At 45.6% G+C, this 19,064-nt stretch overlaps 1 protein-coding gene across 5 annotated transcripts in view; it reads right to left on the minus strand.

The window, feature by feature from the left end:
* The window catches only part of UBAP2 (ubiquitin associated protein 2), a 107,223-nt gene extending 95,609 nt beyond the window's left edge, over positions 1–11,614 (minus strand). For all 5 annotated transcript variants that reach the window (XM_051643678.1, XM_051643681.1, XM_051643677.1 and 2 more), the window contains exon 1: positions 11,567–11,614. The gene's annotated coding sequence lies outside the window, so the exon portion shown is untranslated. The remainder of the gene's footprint in view (positions 1–11,566) is intronic.
* Between the last annotated feature and the right edge of the window lie 7,450 nt (positions 11,615–19,064).

Here is a 19,064-nt window from a genome sequence, read left to right on the forward strand (position 1 = left end):
CACAGAATCACAGAACGTTATGGATTTGGAAGAGACCTGGAAAGCTCATCTAGACCAATCTCCCTGTCACAGCAGGATCCTCTTCTTATCACTCACACAACAAAAAGTAATGGTTAAACTACAAGCCACAAGTGACATAAAAGCAAATGCAGTAAGTAATTAGGGAGGCTAGATCTATAAAATGTGCTAAAAACCTCTTGATATCAAATTGTTGATTCTAGATTCAGAGTTTTGATAGCAACACTGAAGAGCTCAGGAAGACCACCAGTACAGACCACTGCCAGGGATATGCTCAGATATTCAGAAAACCAAAGAAAACCAGGAGTCTTCTAAAAAAAACCAACTCCTTTAAATAAAGCAAGATATTCCAGAACATCTTTCTATAATTTTCCCCCAGATTCTGATCTTTCTCAAGGTTCATTTTAGGCAAGAAGAGAATCCACCAAAAACAAAAACCTAACTTTTTCATGGTGATGTATACAACTCTGAAGACAATGTCCCAGAAAGAGGAAAAGAAACAAGTTTCCAAGGCAGTACCAAAGGTTTCCTTCCTTTATGGGCTTATGCTTTTACTGTGCATAACATCTTGATGAAAACTCATGGCCATTTGTGTCAGTTCAGCTTTCCAAACTGAAACGCTGTGAGAAACTAAGTCCTTTTTCAAACTTACTGTCAGGTGTTGAGAGACAAGCAGCAACAGAAACAGCACCAAGAACTGAAAGCTGTAAGATATAATTTTTAATTCTCTGCCAACTCTGAATTGCTTCTTCTACAGTCATGACTGTAGTTAGCATTTTGTCTACCTTTAAACAAGGTGGAGCTTACTAGTTTCCTTTGATACTAATCCTCATCTTGACCTGTTTGAGCCAGAAAACGGGTTTTCCCCCAAGCTTTCCCAGTTGATTTTGAGGATTATTTTCCTCACAATCACAACTCCACTTGTTGTCATATGTAAATTCACCTACTCCTGTTCTGCCATTCTAGACGTCAGGTCTATCTGATTCACACTAAAATTATACCTAGCTATCCAAAGAGATGAAGTATTTAACCATCTTTTCTAGTGTGTTGGACATGTGAAGTTGTAAAAAGCAGGTAAATGAAGAGGCCTCAACAAAGAATTAAAATCTAAAGTCAGGATTTAAGTCATCCATGCCATTCTTGTGCATTTAATATTTAAAAAAGCAAAATTAAATTGAACTCCCACTTCATAGTTTCTCAGCCTTATTAATGAAAATACTAGAGACAAGTGACTCACATACAAAAAATTGCCAAAGTTTTCTTGCACTTAATTCAGTATTTCTTTTCTTTCCATCATAACTGAGGGGGAAACACCCATGGTTTTCTTTCTAAGACTAGCAGCCAATGTGCTAGCCCCCCATCTTTACCTTTTTCTGCAAGTCTGGATTGAATTAAATGGGTTTTGGCTGCCACATGTTTTCTGTCTCCAGCAGGAGATTCTCACTCTCCTCCACAACTTCTTTCCAAGCCAAACTAGTTATATAAAATTGAAGTGGAAAAGAGTATTTTTTTTAAAAATTACAAAATCTGAATAAGCATGTAAAATTTTTCTTACAAACTTCATTTCTACTGTTTGACCATTAAATTCCTCTTTGCTGAAATTTATTTAATTATTTTTTAAAGCTTACACTCCTTTTTAAATGCATTTTTATATTCTGCTGGGTTACTCTTTACTATGCTGTACTAATGTAATAGCCCCTGACTCCACAGAGGTGTGCCAGGTTTATATACTGTGCAAAGCAGTATTAAAATTCCTAACTAGAAAACCTGTATTCTAAAAAAATCCCAGTGTTTTAGTCACCTGCCTATTTTACTATCAGTCTATAAGACAAAGTAAGCATTGTGCTGCAAGATGCATTTACTCATTTTTGAAAGACAAGGGACTTACACTCCTTGCATCTTAAGTTTCTGAAACAGTTATCTTACTTTCATTAATTGCAGCACCTCACTCTCAATACATAGGTGAATTCTGAGACTGCACCTGGAATGCAAGTTTTGCTAACTGAGGTGTTCAACTCCAGCAACAACATTAAAATATTACAGGTATCAGCTTTAGACATCTTACTGGACATACAAAAATTTCACTGAATAAATGGTTTGGAAATGACAATCTTTGAAAGCATTTCTGCAGAAGACTTGTTGAAAATACCCATTTTCTCCAAGCAAACCAAAAAGCTCTATGCACACAGAAATCAAGGACAGGATGAGAAAGGAATAGCCAAAATAAAATATCAAAAGTTCAGAAAACTGCATTACAAACAGCTTTTTAATCACAATACTACTTTTCAGTCATTTAAAGAATGTTACATAAAAATTCTAGCACAACAAAGGGCTGTTAAGCATACTTGCTGTAAAAGCCATGATGACACTGTAAATAGAGAAACCCATGGTAGGCAAGTTTAAAGTGCACAACAGTATGATGTTTTAAATGTGTTCTCAATTTAACACACAAAGGCTGATTTTCAAGCTCATGCTAACACTGCCCAAAACATGGCCTGTGGAAAACTAGTAAGAAAACTTCATTGACTAGAAAAAGGTGAAAACAAAAATAACGGAAAAATGTAACTTGTTTTTCTACACGTCTCCTCTGATGAGAGTAAAAAGTTCTAGACACATACACAGTTCAGAAGGCAGGATTCACCCAAAGCTGTAATCAGCAAAAAGTAAACTGCTCGAAAGACTGCTCACTGTCTCAGCTTCGGGACACTGAAATTTGCAGTTCCATGGGAATTTTTGAAGTTTTTTTGAAAGCATAAAAGCCCCAGACATTGCCGGTATGTTTCACCCATTTTCCCATGTCTAAAATTAAAAAAAAGTAATACTCACCCAAACCTGATGCTGAACTCTAAAACTCTAAAGCAAAAGGTGTTAGCATGACCTTAGTTTTGACATACCTAAAGAACCCTGCCATGAAGTCTGAGTATTTGAGATTTATTGCGTTACTGTGATATCACAGAATTTCTTTGCAGGATCAAAAGCAGGAGACTGATAGAATGGGATAAAACAGCTCTCAATGCACTGCATTTAAATATTGCTGAGTATACACACAACTGCTGAAAACAGCAACTTTAAGGAGTAATTTTTACTTCCATCTATTGATGAAAGTGCATTTGAAAAGTTACGATACATCCAAGAGAAATATTTTGTGCTCTTTTCAGTACTTTTTGCCAGAGGAAGAAAAAAGGGAAGGAAAAAGGATGTTCAAATAAATTATCTCATTCCCAAAGCCAGACATAATTTCCCTTAAAACCATTCTAAGTTCTCAAATATTACATACACAATGTATAAAACCCAGAAAACTCCTAGAATGTTAAGCACCAAGAGTAAGACCTTCCATATCAATGATGATCAGTTAGACTTTAATGTATATTCTAACATGCAAGCACACCTGAGAACAAAAACCTTTGCTGAACTGAATTATCACAATTCCTATCAAATTAAAAAAGGTATACAACAAAGAACTCAAGGAATGCAATGTTGTTAAGTGAGAAGAAAAGCTAGGGTTAAACCCGGTAAGTCAAAAAAAGTCAGCCTTATACACTACTGCGAATCCACTAAAGACTGTAATTTTAATTTAGAGACAACCAAAAAAAAGTTGATCTTGAACTCACTTGTCAGAAGAGATTTTAACAAGACTGAAGTGGCAGTTATTTTTCAAAGAGTTAGAAGTAAACTGATGGCAATCTAAAATTCTCATGCTGTAAACAATTATTCCTTTGGCCAGTCGGACTTAAAGGCCAAAGGAATGCTGAGAACAGAAAACCCTTCTTCTTCCTCTCCAAGTATTCCAGTTCCTGGTGTTATTTCATCACTCATTTTCAGTGTGTTTCATCAAAGCAGGAATTTTGTTTGTTTGTAAAGACATACCTAAGGTTCCTCAGCATTGATGACTTGATTTCTGCTGCTATGAGGCAGATTACAGATAATTTGAACAAGCAACTCAAAGCAGCAATTCATTGTTATCACTGATCAAGAATACCAAACTCTCTACCCTTTTTCCCTCACTACAACCTGTTTTGAAACTACCCCTAAGCCACATCCTCCTCCTGCTCCTCCACAGGCAACTAACTCATTCTGTCTCTCTCCCTGTACATATTCCATTAGGACCTGCCTGTTGAGTCAAAGAGAGAAAGTACCATCAAGAGAAGATGCTAACAACTGCTCCTAATTTTTATCCAATATCAATTTGACAATAAAGGAGAACTACAAGGATAAAGGAGACCATAAAACCTGCTCCTGGACACCCACCAATCCTTAAGGCTCTGATGAGGAAAACAGAGCTGACTCCAGTTGCTAAACTCTTTCATTTCTTCTCTCCCGCATTCAACTCCAATCCCAAACAGCTAGATGTTTTTTGCTAGATAGAAAAAGCTTTAGCTACCACAGTCTGACTCAAATGTTCAAAACCCGCTTGTTCTGGCCTGCAAGGTAAGATGCATCACTCAATATGTTTTTGTGCTCCATTTTAGCTTAGATATTAAAATCAACCAAAAAGGTATGGTTCTGCAGTTTCTTGCCCTAAGGTTTATCACATTTTATATCAGGTGGGTCACTTCAAAACTAGAGAAATGCTTAGGATGCTTTCTGTTCATCAGTTATTTTAATGGATTTGTTTATAGATGAGAAATACGAAAGTTACACATTTTCACTTCCCCCTTTCCCATGACTGAAGTATTCAGAGGCACCCTCTAGGAATCAACAGAATCAGCAAGACATAAATACTTGAGGTAAGTTTCCTAGTAGGAACATCACACTAATGTTTCATTGCAAAGGACTGTACTAAAAGAGCAGCCCAGCAGCTCTCAGATACCACATCCCTAACTATGAAGTCATTTTAACCACCTACCTTCTATTTTAACCTTTGTCCATATTTGTGGGGGTCCAGGGGATTTGAGGGAACAACACAGGAATTGCAAGAATCAGAAAAATAGGTTGATACACTTCACTTCTAATCAATTGGGACTTGTGGAATTCTGCGAAGTTTTTTGCTTTAGTCACATTAAAAAGTACTTTTAAAAATAATGTTGAAGCACAAAACTTCATAAAATGAACAGCTCAATATGCAGTACAGTAAGAATTCAACCTAACCTCTCCTAAACACTGTACATACATTAAACCATCATTTACAAGTCACACAATTCCTAGACCGAACATACACAGGACTTCAGCAATTTTAACATTATCAGACAATCAACTGTTTGACCTGTTTCTTCTCTCACAGAACTGCTGAATTAATAGTCTTCAGTTCAGCTACAGCACAGACAGCCAACTGTTTGCAAGCACAGAAACTACCTGGATTTGCAATATGCATCTCACTGCATTTTCACAGCACTTTCTCTAAACACATATCCCAAACCGACCCACTTCTCCACCTATCGAGAGTCATGAATTACTGTTACCACCACCCCTACTAAATTCTTTAATCCACCTCCTTCTCAAAGACATGTAAGAACATACGGCCTTGAGTTTGCCTAAAGGACTACAGATTTGACTATGTCAAGTATTTGAACCTAGAGACGAAAGGGGTTTGTTTGGTGTTTTTATGGAGGGTAGGGTGTCTCATCAATGTATATAAATATTTGAAGGCAAGGTGCATAGACAGAGCCAGGCTCTTCTGAGCAGTGTGCAGTGACCACAAGCAGAGGCAACAGGCACAGACTGAAACAGAGTAGGCTTTCTCTGAACATCAGGAAATGTTTTTTAGCTGTGAGGGTGACCAAGCACTAGCACAAGTTACGACACAGCAAGGCGGTGGAGTCTCCATCCTTGGAGATATTCAAGGGATGTCCAGACACAATTCTGGGCAACATGCTGTGGGTGTCCCTGCTTGAGCAGGGGGAGACATTATGACCTTCAGAGATCCCTGTCAACATCAGGCAGCCCGTGATTAAGTGACATAAAAAGAGAAGTCCTATAGCAGAAAAGCTGCTATCTAAAATGCGCTGCAAGCTTCACTAGGGACAAATCTTAAGATCTAACATTTCTGCTCAGACAGTCACAAAGAAAATAAAGAGATCATTTATCTTCAATTAAAAGTCACTGGAACTTTAAATCCAGCAACATACATCAACAGAGAAAATGATAAAACAATGACAACTGGAGTACAAGCATGAAGTTGCAAGGAGTTTTATATTTGCAGTCATAACAGAAAACTATTTAAGAAAGACAGTAAACATATTTTCCTAAGATGCAAATAAAGGTCCCCAGGCATGGCTGCTATCTGGACATCAAGCAGAAAAGAAACCCAACAGGTTGAGGATGCGTATCAGAAGCATTTTCTTAAACACTGAAAAAAACCCCACTTTTGCATACTCATTAACTTGCCTTCACCAAGCTCATAGCACTATTTCAGTCTGTCTCTAAACTGCATTTCAGACAGCTGCCCCTTGGCACTTACCCCATGTTCAAAACACTCAAATTCATGCACAGGTTAAGAAAAGAAAGTGAAGCACAAGTCTGGGAAGTGCAGTGCTGCTCCCCCTCATCACATTTAGTCACCCTAAATTAACTTCAGTTCTGCTTATGTCAGTCTCAAAACAGATCACAAGTCAGTGATTTGAAGAATGTGACTGAAAGCTGAAATAAAAGCCCAGTAACAGAAGACATCTGTCCATCAGGGTACAACCCATCAAAAGCATGGTCCTGAATTTCTCTCATACAATGTATTATGTACAGCCCAACAGCAAAGCAGGGTTTGGCACTAGGATTCCTTTCCAATTCATGTTGATGAAACTGCACCTAAGACAACATGACAGTTTGAAAATCAAGGAAGAATGTAAATGCAAGGGGAAAAAAAAAAAAAAAAGACATCCACAATAGCCTTCAAATACAGGGAAACATGGTCAATGTGATAATACGAGGTCAAGTGTTTACTATAAAATAGCCAAGATCCAGTTAACATTTAAAACCAAATAGAAAGAAGAAACGAAAAAGCTTTCAGAAGCTATATGCTTCATTTTGTATTATTATATCCACCATCTTCAAAACACTTAACAAAACAAATACAGCAGAAAAAATACTTTGTTTTCTTTGCTCAAAAGCAATGTCAGCATGGTCTCTAAAGCACAATCCTACTTCCAGGAACAGTATTTTAGCTGTAAAAAATACCACCGAAATGTTATAGATGAAACCTACGATACACACCATAAAACTGCAAAAAGACTTCCTCTCTCTACTACTAACCATTAAAAATATTTAGGAATATGATCATAGCTACTGAATTCAAATTTTACATCTTCAATCACAGGGCTGCTTAACGGACTAAGACTAAAGAAAGTGCAACCTGATGATTCAAATCTGGAGATCAGGAACAGTATTTGTGTTTTCTTCATTTAACTTTGGATTCAAATACTCAATTATTCTGTAACACAAATACTGTTGAACCTGCACCTTCTGCAGATCTGGAATGAGCTGTTTCCTCTACAATAAAGCAAAAAAAACAAAACCATAAAGTTCACCATAGGAGTACTACTTCGGGCAAACCTTAAGTCTTGAGAAAGATCAAAGTTCTCTCAATATGGGAAACATGTCATTGTTTTTAATGCTAAATTCTATACTCAGCTGGGCTGAGGACACCTCCAAGCCCATATGTTGGAAGACTGAACTAAGAAGCTTGGGAGGGAGAGGAAAAAAGCCTGACAAGTCTACTTTCAAAAGAAGCCAGTATCTTGCTGCTTTCACAGAAAGCCGGGGGTGGGGGGGGCGGGGTGGGGTGGGGGGAAAGGTAATTTCAAGTTAACTGAGAGTAGAAACAATTCCATGCAAGGGAACTGCACAAAGTTCTTGTAACCTCTCTGACAAGTTTTACAATCCAGAGAGAAGATAAATAAAAAATATGCTCAGCAAAATAGTTATGAAGTAGCAAAAGCAATCTGAGCAAGCCATGAGATCTTAGGTATCAGACTGTATCACCTCTAATCTAACTGCCTTCAGTCACTGCTTACTCTGCAGCATTATGAAGATGATAGGTGGGGGAAAGAGCTGAAGGAACCACACCTGTGAAAGGGACTGCAGGCAGGCCAGGAGTTCTGACAAACTCCCAGTTTAGATAGTCAAAGAGAGTGGACTTTCATGTCAGAGCAAAGAAAACCTTTGTACCATTTTTGTAAAATATGAACCCTAAGTAATTGCAGAGGAGCTACTTCACCACCTTTCATCCCGGCTCTCGCTTTAATGAACACAACCTGTTTAGGGAATTCATATGAAAAACAGTACAAGTCCAAACTAGGTCTCCTCTGAAAAGCAAAGATGCAATGGGCTACAAATGATTAGATTGTATCAGGAAAAAAAAGCAAAATTCAAAAAAAGCTCCAGCAGAGTAGCAACACTGAAGTCAACACAACTTGTACATCCTGTAGCACTTTCTATTTAGTAGTTTTGAAGTATACAAATATGACACTGAGTTTCTTTAATCTGTCATTTTGTAAAGGGGACAGATCACTTGGCTTCTCTTTTACCAAGGTCACCCAAGGCTGCTGCAAACCCAAGCACAGAACAAGTCTTCAGAGTCCTGCTCATGTGCTTTAACCAAGTAAGAGACAGATATAAACAGATTAATATATAAACTTGTATTCCTATTCATTCATGAAGAATGTATTCCAAGTACTAGTACTGAACATTACTGAAGGTGCAAGTAAACATTACTATTAATAGTGATACTATCAATACTAATTATTAACAAGGTATTTACAATGTATGACACAGACATTTCTCAAGCACTATTAATCAGCATACTATTCTGCTATGATCAGTATCACTAGAGGGACACTACCAACAAATAAAAAACATACCAAAAAATGGCATTCTACAAGGAAAGCATCACCTAAAAGCCCATGGGATAAATATAAAACATTAAAAACTTCCTTCTGGAGATCTAAAAGGGTAGCTTAAAAACTGAAAGAACCAGAAAAAAAAATAATTAAATTAAAACAGTAGCCTGTGGCAACAGACTATTTCTGTTGGGTTTACCCTGGGCTTCCTTAGATTTTAACAGCAAGTCTGTAACTCCGAAGTCCCCTTGAATGGTCAAATCCTTTGGAAAGCCATGGCACCTGGAGCTTTTTTAAGGACCAGCTGTAACACCACCAGTGAAGCAGCTTAAATTTTGGGATTGCTACGCCTTTGTTTCTATTACTATAAACACTCAGTTTAATCAACATGCTAATAAAACTAGAACAAAACAGAATAGAGCTTGCCCAATGCCCACTTCTCCCTCCCTCATTTAAGTTACCAAGATTGTTGAGGTTATAAACACAAAAGCTGGCTCATTTACCAGACTCTGCATCAAAATTGGTTTACACCAGTTAATCCAGTTTCTCCATCTAACCCTCCAGGAGTCCCAAAACATCATTAATGCTGCAAAGTGATTTCAGCCTTGCTTGCTTTCAAGTTACCTAGTGTAAAGTTAAAAAAAAAACCACCAAACACCTCTTCAAACTAGTTAGGTCAAACCACCAGAGACACTGGGCCGAGGCATAACAACCAAGTTAGCTAGGCAGGCATCCAAACCCAGATTCCACTAGAGAATGTGATACAAGCAAGGGAACTGCTAGAAGGGCCTGGTACACATTAAAAAAGCAAAGCCTCAGAAGGCTGAGTCGCCGCCGTGTGTTGTGAAGGGCTCTGTCTCAATGGCAAGTGCTGCTCCTCCAGGCCTGCACATCCTCCCCCTCCCCTTCACTCACATCCAGCTCCAGTTTCTCTCCTTGAAAAAAACAGCTGCTCTCACACCAGGACGGCTGCTCCATTTCACCACCACCACCCCAGACACTAATGCCTTGGGCTGCTGCTGTATTATAAGCATTCAGCATTTACTCAATTTGAGATGACTAGGGAGAGATTGCTGCTTGGTAGCTAGAGACGAAGAGGGCTGGCCCACGTGAGCTCCCCCCTAGCACAGCTCCACACCAAACCCGAAGTTTCTGTTCCACCAGACTCCTCACTCTTTGGAACAAAACCAAGAGGGCTCTGCATGCCCATGCTCCTGATGCTAACACACCTACAAGAGAGAAGCTTCAAAACAAGTTCACCCCAGCCGACTTCCAGGTGGCATTCAACAGCACTGCAGACATTTCAGCAGGGATTTTTACATCTCTCTGACATTACAGAGTTAAGACCCTTGCCATCAGATTCAAAGGTGCACCGGGTCTCTTTCCACATGCAATTTCTTGCAGAAGGGTTTCTACCAGTTCACTCTCCTACTGTAATTTTCCTCAGCAACAACAGCATGCACAGAGGAGCTTTCTTTTTTTTGTTTGTAAATGCAACATAAGCCAGGCCAACAGCAAAGCCCTGCCCTGACTTCCAATTCTCAGCAACCAGACGTAACAGAGGGTAAGGAAGGACCAGGTACAGGTTAACAGAGAGAATAGTTCATTCATCGCCATGTCCTCAAGTAACCTGCTGCTGCTGCCGACATGCTATTGTCCATGAATTCTGTAGCTGGGACCGTGACACGGCTGTCCCACACGTACCCCCAATCCCTACCAGCGAGGGAGCAGCCGGGAAGGAGGTGGGGAAAGACAACATGGAAGTGAAGCCCTTACAGAAGGCACAAATCCATAATTATTCACCCACTTGTTCCTGCTTTGGCCTGAGTCAGGACGAGGAGGGGACCCAAAGGCACGGCCCCTCCAGCAGCACCCCCCCTTTCCCCACACCTCCCAGAGCCAGGAGCAGCACGGACCCGCCAGGAGAGAAGCCCGCAGCTCGGAGACACAAGAAGAAAGGGGGTGCAAGACCCTTCTCCCCAGAACGGGAGAGGCTGGAAAGCCAACCCAGCCCCCGCAGAGCCCGCCGGGCGGGCTGGGGCAGGACGGAGGGGCCTGCTCCGCGGCTGCTGCCCCGAGCAGGGGGGAGAGGCGGCGGGGGGCGGCGATCCAGGGCAGGGCGAGGGCTCCCCCGGGGGCCGCCAGCACACAGCTAGGGCAGAGCCGCCACCCCCTCCCCCCTCCCCGGTCCCTCAACCCCTCCGCGGTAGGGAAGGGGCGGCAGGCCCGGCGGGCACCCACCGCCGGACAAAAGCTCCCGGTGGGACGGGGTGGGACGGGGTGGGGGGAGGCGCTCCCGGGGCCGGTGCAGCTCCCGGGGCCGGTGCAGCTCCCGGGGCCGGTGCGCTCTCCTCCCGCGCTCCTCTCCTCCCGCAGGTCTCCGGGCCCGCCCCGGGGCCTCAGGCCTCTGAGGGGCCGTTGGGCGCGAGGCAAGGGGGGGGGGGGGGAGGGGAGGGGCGCGCGGGCCCGTCGCCCCCCGCGGGGCTCGGAGCGGGGGGGGGGGTGGGTGGGGGAGGGGCACCCCCCACCCTCACACGCGCGCGCGCCCCCCCAGCCCCCCCCCCCCCCCCCCGCGCGCGCGGTACCTCCCAGCGCGCTCACAAAGCAGCCGCGGCGCCCACCGCCGTCACGTGACCGCGCCTCGCGCCCTCCTCCTCCCTCCTCCAGGCGCGCGCGAAGCCGCTCCCCCCCGGCCACGTGACGCGGCGCCGCGCGCGCGCGCGCCCCCCGCCCGCCCCTTCCCGCGCGCCTCGCCTCGCGCACCCCCCGCCCTCACGCACCGGCAGCGCGCGCCCATCCACCGGCCCTTCCGCCTGCGCCGTCACGTGACCGGGGCTCCCGGTACCGGAAGGGGCGGGTCCGTCCCGGTGCGGGAAGCGCCGGGAATTCCCCGCCCTTCATCCCGAGCCCGGCGGGAACAGCCGCGGCCCCGCCCCCGCGGGGAGACGGGCCCCCCCGGCCGGGGCTGCGGGGACAGGCGGGGCGGGAGGGAGGGAGGGGCTGGAGCCGCAGCCCGGGGGTCTCCGGGGGTTCCCTTCTCCGCGGGGCTGGTGCCGGAGGCGGAGCCCGGTACCGGTGCGGCTCGGCGGGCCCGCCCCGGCGAGCCCCGGGCGTCCGCAGGTCCCGGGATGTGCGGGGCTGGGAGGGACCTGGGGAGATGAGCCGGCCCAGCCGCCCCGCCGGGCAGGGGCACCCGGAGCGCGTCGCACAGCAGCGTGTCCGGGCGGGTTGCAATGTCTCCAGCGAAGGGCACCCCGCGGCCCCTGGGCAGCCTGTCCCGGGGCTCTGTCGCTCTCCCGGGAAAGAAGTTCCTCCTGATGTTTACGTGGAACCTCCTACGCCGCAGCTGCACCCACTGCCCCTCGTCCTGGCACTGGACACCACTGAGAAGAGCCCGGTTCCCGTTGCGAGCGCTCCCGTGTTCCCTCCCTAGTGACTCTTCCCAGGGGCTTCATCCTCGGCCTGTTTCGGACCCCAAACAACCCACCTGACTGGAGAGTCAGGAAGATCCCTCCCGTCTTGTCTCCACAGCTGCTGGGAGCGACTGTAAGAGTGACAGAGCACTGGGACAGGCTGCCCAGAGGTTGTGGAGTCTCCTTCGCTGGAGACATTCAAAACCCACCTGGACACGTTCCTGTGTGATGTGCTCTGGGTGATCCTGCTCTGGCAGGGGGGTTGGACTGGATGATCTTTAGAGGTCCCTTCCAACCCCTAGGATTCTATGATTCTATGATTCTATGAACCAGCTCCGTGTTTACCCGGGTTCCTTGAAAGCCTTGAAGTCTCTTGCAAGGCTGGGCACGGGGAAACCCGCTGAGGCGGAGGGACCCCGGGACACGGGGCAGCTGCGCTCGGGGCAGGGAAGGAAGTGCGAGCAGAGCAGGGCTGGGTCTGGCGGAGGAGAAGGGCGAGGGGGCAGCACACCTGAGAGGTGTCCGAGCACGCAGCGCAGCTCCTGGCCACACCAGCTGGACGGGGACAGGACAGATGGCAACATAGGAAGGTCGGAAGGTGGCTCGGCTTGCCAAGAAGAGGGGGTTCGGGTTGAGAGTCTGGGAAAAAAAAAAAAAAAAAAAAAAAAAGACATCTCCCTAACTCAGGGAGATGGAGTTAGGCTCTTCTCAGTGATGACCAGTGATAGGACAAGGGGTAATGGGTGGAAATTGGAGCATAGGAGGTTCAAGGTGAATATACGAAAAAATTTTTTTACTGTGAGAGTGACAGAGCACTGGAACAGGCTGCCCAGGGAGGTTGTGGAGTCTCCTTCTCTGGAGACATTCAAAACCCACCTGGACGCCTTCCTGTGTGATGTACTCTAGGTGACCCTGCTCTGGCAGGGGGGTTGGACTAGATGATCTTTTGAGGTCCCTTCCAACCCCTAGGATTCTATGATTCTATGACATTTTCCCACAGGCTTTTCCTTGCCGTGCCTTTTCCCCGTGCTGTACGGCACCTCTCGTTTCCCAAAAGGCAGCGGCCGTGCCCGTCTGCCCCCCCCTTCTTCCCGGGGCCCGGCGTTTTGAGGCAGGACTCGCTGGGCCCGCCCGGGAAGCGGCCCCGGCTCGGAGCTCTGCGGAGCGGGCAGCGCCGGTAACGGGGGCTGGGGCACCGCGCAGCAGCCTGTCCGGCCCCTGCTGCCTCCAGGGGTGAGTGGGATTTGCCCTTCCCCGTGCTCTGATTTCCTGTCCGGCTGTTTGCTCATCCTCCGTCCTTCGACCCCATGCTCTGCACTTAAGTAGAGAAGACATCAAATATCGTTTGATCCTAAGCAGTATCTGAAAACGAGAGTTGTTTGTTTCTTCCTTCCCTGCTCAGAGTGGACAGGTTTAAGCAGTCAGGGTCCTGGACTGACCCTGATTTTTATTACACATATGGGCAGGACCTGTGACAGTTCCTACTGCTCAGAAGCAGCAAGGCCTCCCTATTCCCATCATTTTCCCAACAAGACAGGGGGGTCCTTTAGAACCAAATTGAAATTCAGACCAAATAGTGCACAGGTAGTGTTGATTTTCTTGAGGCAGCTGTTGACACTTTATTATTATTGGAGGAAGGAAAGTAATTACAGCTCTGAACAAAGTTTCACAAGTTTGGTGACAAACATGTCTGCAGCACCATAATCTGTGCAGATTTAATCAGTGCTATTAGCGTTCTTTCATGGTGATTTGGCAATCCTTTGCTAATCAAGATGGATATTTGATGTGCAGCACGCACCAACAAAGGCTGAGAGCTCTTGGGATGCCATAGTCAGATGGTCTGGTGCCAGCTGGAGAGCATCTCTGAGTATCACACAGAAACCAGCCCAGGAGCATTTGGAATGGGAGAAAATTAAACAAGGATACCAGGACAAAGGCATTGCATACTCCTCTCTGCTCTGCATGGAGTAAACATACACGAGAAAATTGCGTATTTCACTGCCAAAGCTCCCAGAGAGCTAAAAGTATAAGCTGGTGGAGGCTCAGGGACACTGGCCCTCACCCCAGATACTCAGTAACCACCAGGCTTGGAGAGGAGACCCTGCAGTAAACGCAGTGATGGTTTGACCAGGCCCAGCAGGCAAATTCTGCCCGCAGCCTGTGCCAGGCCCTGACCTGCTGCTACAAGGATTTGCCACCTTTACCATTTTCCAGCTACTAAAGAATAATCCAGAGCAAGTATAAATCCTGCCAGACTGTGTGTTTAAGCTTTCTTCAGGATTTCTTTTCTCAGTCACCTGCTGCAGACTTCTTAAACAGGCTGTAATCCAGGTACCACAGGCTGGAATCCACCATCCTGGTGTTTGGCATTCTACTTGCCAGTCACATCTGGGCGTGGGGGAAACCACTTCTGTTGAGAACATCACCCTGTTCCTGGCTTGGAAGTCTGCTCTTCTGTGTTACAGAAATAAATGAAAACCACCTGTTTCTCACAGGTTCAGACTGCAGTGCATCTTCCCCCTTCCTAATGCTCTCTTTTACTTTCCACACTACCAACCCTTGCCCCTCAGATTCATTGGACAATTAATTGAACTGAGTTGAAGCTCAGAGCAGTTTTTTCACCATTTAGTCTGAAGCTTTTATTTTCTTTGTGCCTTTTTTTTTTTTTTTTTTTTTTTTTTTTTTACCTAGTTACATCACTTGGTCCAATAACAACACTGCTTTTCTCTGCAAACTTCTTACAGCCCTAACCCAGGACACCTGCTCCAACAGCCTCAGAGAGACAATGTAACCCAGTCCTACCCCGGCTGTGTAAGGGAGAGGCTACACAGGAAGAAACCGGGCTTGACTTTCAGGTTTGAGTTCTCTCTCTAGTTATAGTGAAACAATTGAAAATCTTGGATGCAAGGTGGGGTTGTCTCGAGATGCTACCCTTGGGCTGCTGCATGTAGACTTGGGCTGAAAGTCTTAAAGATCCTGTCTAGAAATGGGATCCAACATGTGAGGTTGTGTTGGTATGCATGCAGAAGCCAGGCTTCAGCAAGTGTACTTCAAAGGGTTGCCACTTCAGGTGTGGAAGCAAACCCTTCTGGTGTAGATGCCATTCACTGAAGGCAGGAAGGGTAATGATGTCATTATGTCATTATGTCTTCATTCAGCCCAAGCCATTAAAATTCCAAACATCCTTGGGCTGCATTAGCCCCTGATGTCTCAGCATCATCCTGGGAGTTCGTGTTGGATAGCTTGATCATCCATTAGAGTCAGTGGGTGCCTGGAGACAGCCCCTCTTCTGTGGGTGCCTCCTGCAGCCCTTGATCCAGGTTTTCTCACCTTGTAATTTGGCTGTATGAAAAAGGTGATGCATTTTCATGTGACCGAAATGTAAAATTGCTCTGTACAATGACCTAAAGCCCATTGTCATTTTCCTTTCCTCTGACCTTTTTCATGAAACATTTTATCTGCAGTGACTTTGTACTTATTTCCAGATTGCTGAGGCAGTTTGATGTATCTGAGCCTGACACTGCTCCTGCAGGACTTCACCATGCGCACCCATTTCCGGGAGGATGTTTAGCAGCTGTTAATCTGTGCAGTGTGTGCTCTGCTAGTGGTGAGTGCTCAGCTTGTTCTGTCATGCTCCCCAATTTAATTCTGTGACGTGCCCACTGATACCTTTATCAGTCAAACAGTCTCTAAGAATTAAATAAGCTTATGTTACACAGTTACTTTCCACACAACCCTGTTGCCTGGCACGAATTGTGTAACTAGCCTTCAGCTCTCTATGAATCAAGTCCCTTTCCAGTTTTCCATTATTTTGCCTATGACATCAAGGAAAGTAGTCCCCAGGTATCTAGTCACCTCTCAGTGCTTTGCTAAAACAGCATTGTGCTTCCAGGCTCTTAGAATTTCCAAAGATTAAAGTTATCACCATGAGGTCAAAAGTTTCCCTGGCCAGCTCTTAAAAAACTTTGGAAGAAAGGGGGGGGTGGGGGGTGGGTGGGAGAGGGTTGGACTAGATGATCATTAAAGGTCCCTTCCAACACACAGGTCCCTTCCGACCCAAGCCATTCTATGCTTCTGTAAAGTTTTGGGTGTAGACACTGGAGATCTCAATGCCAGAGACAGAAAACCATTTCTGGCTGTCAAATGTTACTTCACACTAACAACCAGCTGTTTCTTCTGTCCCACTGTGACACTACTAGAGCATCCTGCTTCTTAGTGGAGCACTTCTTGGAACACTTCTGCTCTTATAAAAACATGTTAGTGCTTTTAAAACATTCTAAAAGTGGGGCAATACAATTGCTAGATTTTCTTTCAGAGGTCGAATGTTCTTGGAAGCAAAATGATCCTCATGCTGGTATAGCTTACACCAGCTTCTACCCACATAAATGTAGAAGAAATTGCTTTGTCTGTTTCCTTTTCTAAATTTAGTTACAGGCAACTCGAAGTTTATCAGCCAGACACACCAGTTGTTTACATGCAGACCTAGTCCACCCTGGAATGGCTGATTAGCTCAGCTGCAGTGGCCCATCAGTGCAAAGGTGATTCAGTTACTGGCCCACATGGACATTCCCCTCTGCTCTGCTCTTGTGAGACCCCACATGCTGTGTCCAGTTCTGGAGCCCCCAGTATAAGAAGGACATGGAGCTTATAGAGAAAGTCCAGAGAAGGGCCACAAAGAGCTGGAGCACCTCTGCTATGGAGACAGGCTGAGAGGGTTGAGGTTGTTCAGCCTAGAAAAGAAAAGGCTCCAGGGAGACATTAAAGCACCTTCCAGTAACTGAAGGGGCTACAGAAAAGCTGGGGAGGGCTTTTTACAAGGGCATGGAGTCATAGGAGAAGGGGGAGTGGATTAAAATTGGAGGTGGGGAGATTTAGTTTGGACATTAGGAGGAAATCCTGTCCTCTGAGGGTGGTGAGACACTGGAACAGGTTGCCCAGGGAAGCTGTGGATGCCCCATTCCTGGAAGTGTTCAAGGCCAGGTCAGAAGGGGCTTTGAGCAACCTGGTCTAGTGAGAGGTGTCTCTTCCCATGCAGGGAGGCTGGAACTAGATGATCTTTGGGGACAGATGATTCTGTCCCTTCCAACCCAAACCATTCTATGATTCTGATTCCTCATGCCCTGCTAGAGACTTTTAAACAAACTTACACCACGTTGCACAGTGCCTGTTGCAGTGCTTCCAGAGCATCTGCCTGTATCAGCTGAATTCTATCTAATGTGCCTAGCAGAATCTCAGCCCACCCTTTCTCCAAGTAAAGTAAATGTTCCTGTAATTGATTGGCAATAAACTAATAGTGCTGCTGCACCATTTGCTATTTTCTCCCAAACTTCATCTTAGGAAAAATTACAAGCATTTTTATCCTGTTACAGAATTTAGGCAAATGTTTTGAATAGCATGTCCAGGAATATTTGTCAGCTCTGCTTAAATGTCAGTCATTTGCTTTAAATTATAAAAGGGCTGTTTGCAGCTGGCAATGGCAGGAACAAACCAGTGAGCTTGAGAGACCTTGGGGAGCTACAGGCTGGCCAGCCTCCCTGCATTCCCTGCGGAGGTCATGGAGCAAATGATACCAAAAGCTGTTTCCAAACAGACCAAAGACAAGAAGGTGGTTGGGAGTAGTCAGGGTGAATTTAGGCTGGGGAAGTCATGCCTGACCAACCTGATCCCCTTCTGTGATGAAATGAGTCCCTTGGTAGATGAGGAGAGAGTAGGGGAAGTTGTTCATTTGGACTTCAGCAGAGCTTTCAACAGTGTTTCCTGTGACAGCCTCACAAAATGGTGAAGTACAGACTAGGTATGTGGACAGTGAGGTGAACTGAAAACTGGTGGAGCTGCTGGGTTCAAAGGGTTTTGATCAGTGGCACGAAGTTCAGCTGGAGGCCAGTTACTGGTGGTGTACCCTAGGTCCTGTGGTCAATACTGTTGGATATCTTCCTTAATGACTTGAACAGAGAGACAGTGCAGCTTCATCAAAATCACAATGGCACAAAGCTGGGAGAAGTGGCTGATACACCAGATGGTTGTCATTCAGATGGACCTCAACAGGCTGGAGAAATGGACCAGCAGGAATCTTATGAAGTTTAACAAAGGAAAATGTGTAGTTAAGCACCTGCGAAAGAATAACCCCATACGTCAGTGTGGGCTGGGGCCAACCTTCTGGAAAGCAGCTTGGCAGAGAAGGACCTGGAAGTCCTGGTGGACACGTGGAACTCGGGCCAGCCATGCGCCCTTGCATCAAAAGCCAACAGCATGCTAGGATATGTTAGGAAGAGTGCTGCCAGCAGACCAAGGGAGGTGATCCTTCCCCTCCTCTCGCCAGTTCAGCACCAATGAAACACACCAGGAGTGCTGTGTCCACTTCTGGGCTCCACAATACAGGAAAGACATGAGGACATGGAAGGGAGTCCAGAAAAGGTCACAGAGATTATTAAGGGTCTCAGGTACTTGACATACCAGTATGGGCTGAGAGAGCTGGAATTGTTTAGGCTGGAAAAGAGAAGGCTCAGGGCAATCTTAGCAGTCCCTTATCTTACAAGGGTGAATAAAGAAGATGAAGCCAGACTTCTGAGTGGTGCACAGTGAAAAACCACAAACTGAAAACCAGGAAATTTCATTTATATAAAAAACTCTTTTACTGTGAACATGGTCAAACACCAGCACAGATTACCCAGGGAGACTAGGGAGTCTCAATCCTTGGAGAGACACAAAACCTGACTGGACATGGCCCTGGGCAGCTTGCCCAGGCTGACCCAGCTTTGCACAGGGGGTTGAACTAGCTGATCTTCAGAGGTCCCTTTCAACCTCAACTGCTGTATTCAGAGGGTACAGGAACCAAGCATTCAAGAATGACTTGACCTTTCTGACC

Source organism: Apus apus, chromosome Z (genome assembly GCF_020740795.1).
Source record: "Apus apus isolate bApuApu2 chromosome Z, bApuApu2.pri.cur, whole genome shotgun sequence".
In the NCBI taxonomy this organism is placed as follows: Eukaryota; Metazoa; Chordata; class Aves; order Apodiformes; family Apodidae; genus Apus; species Apus apus.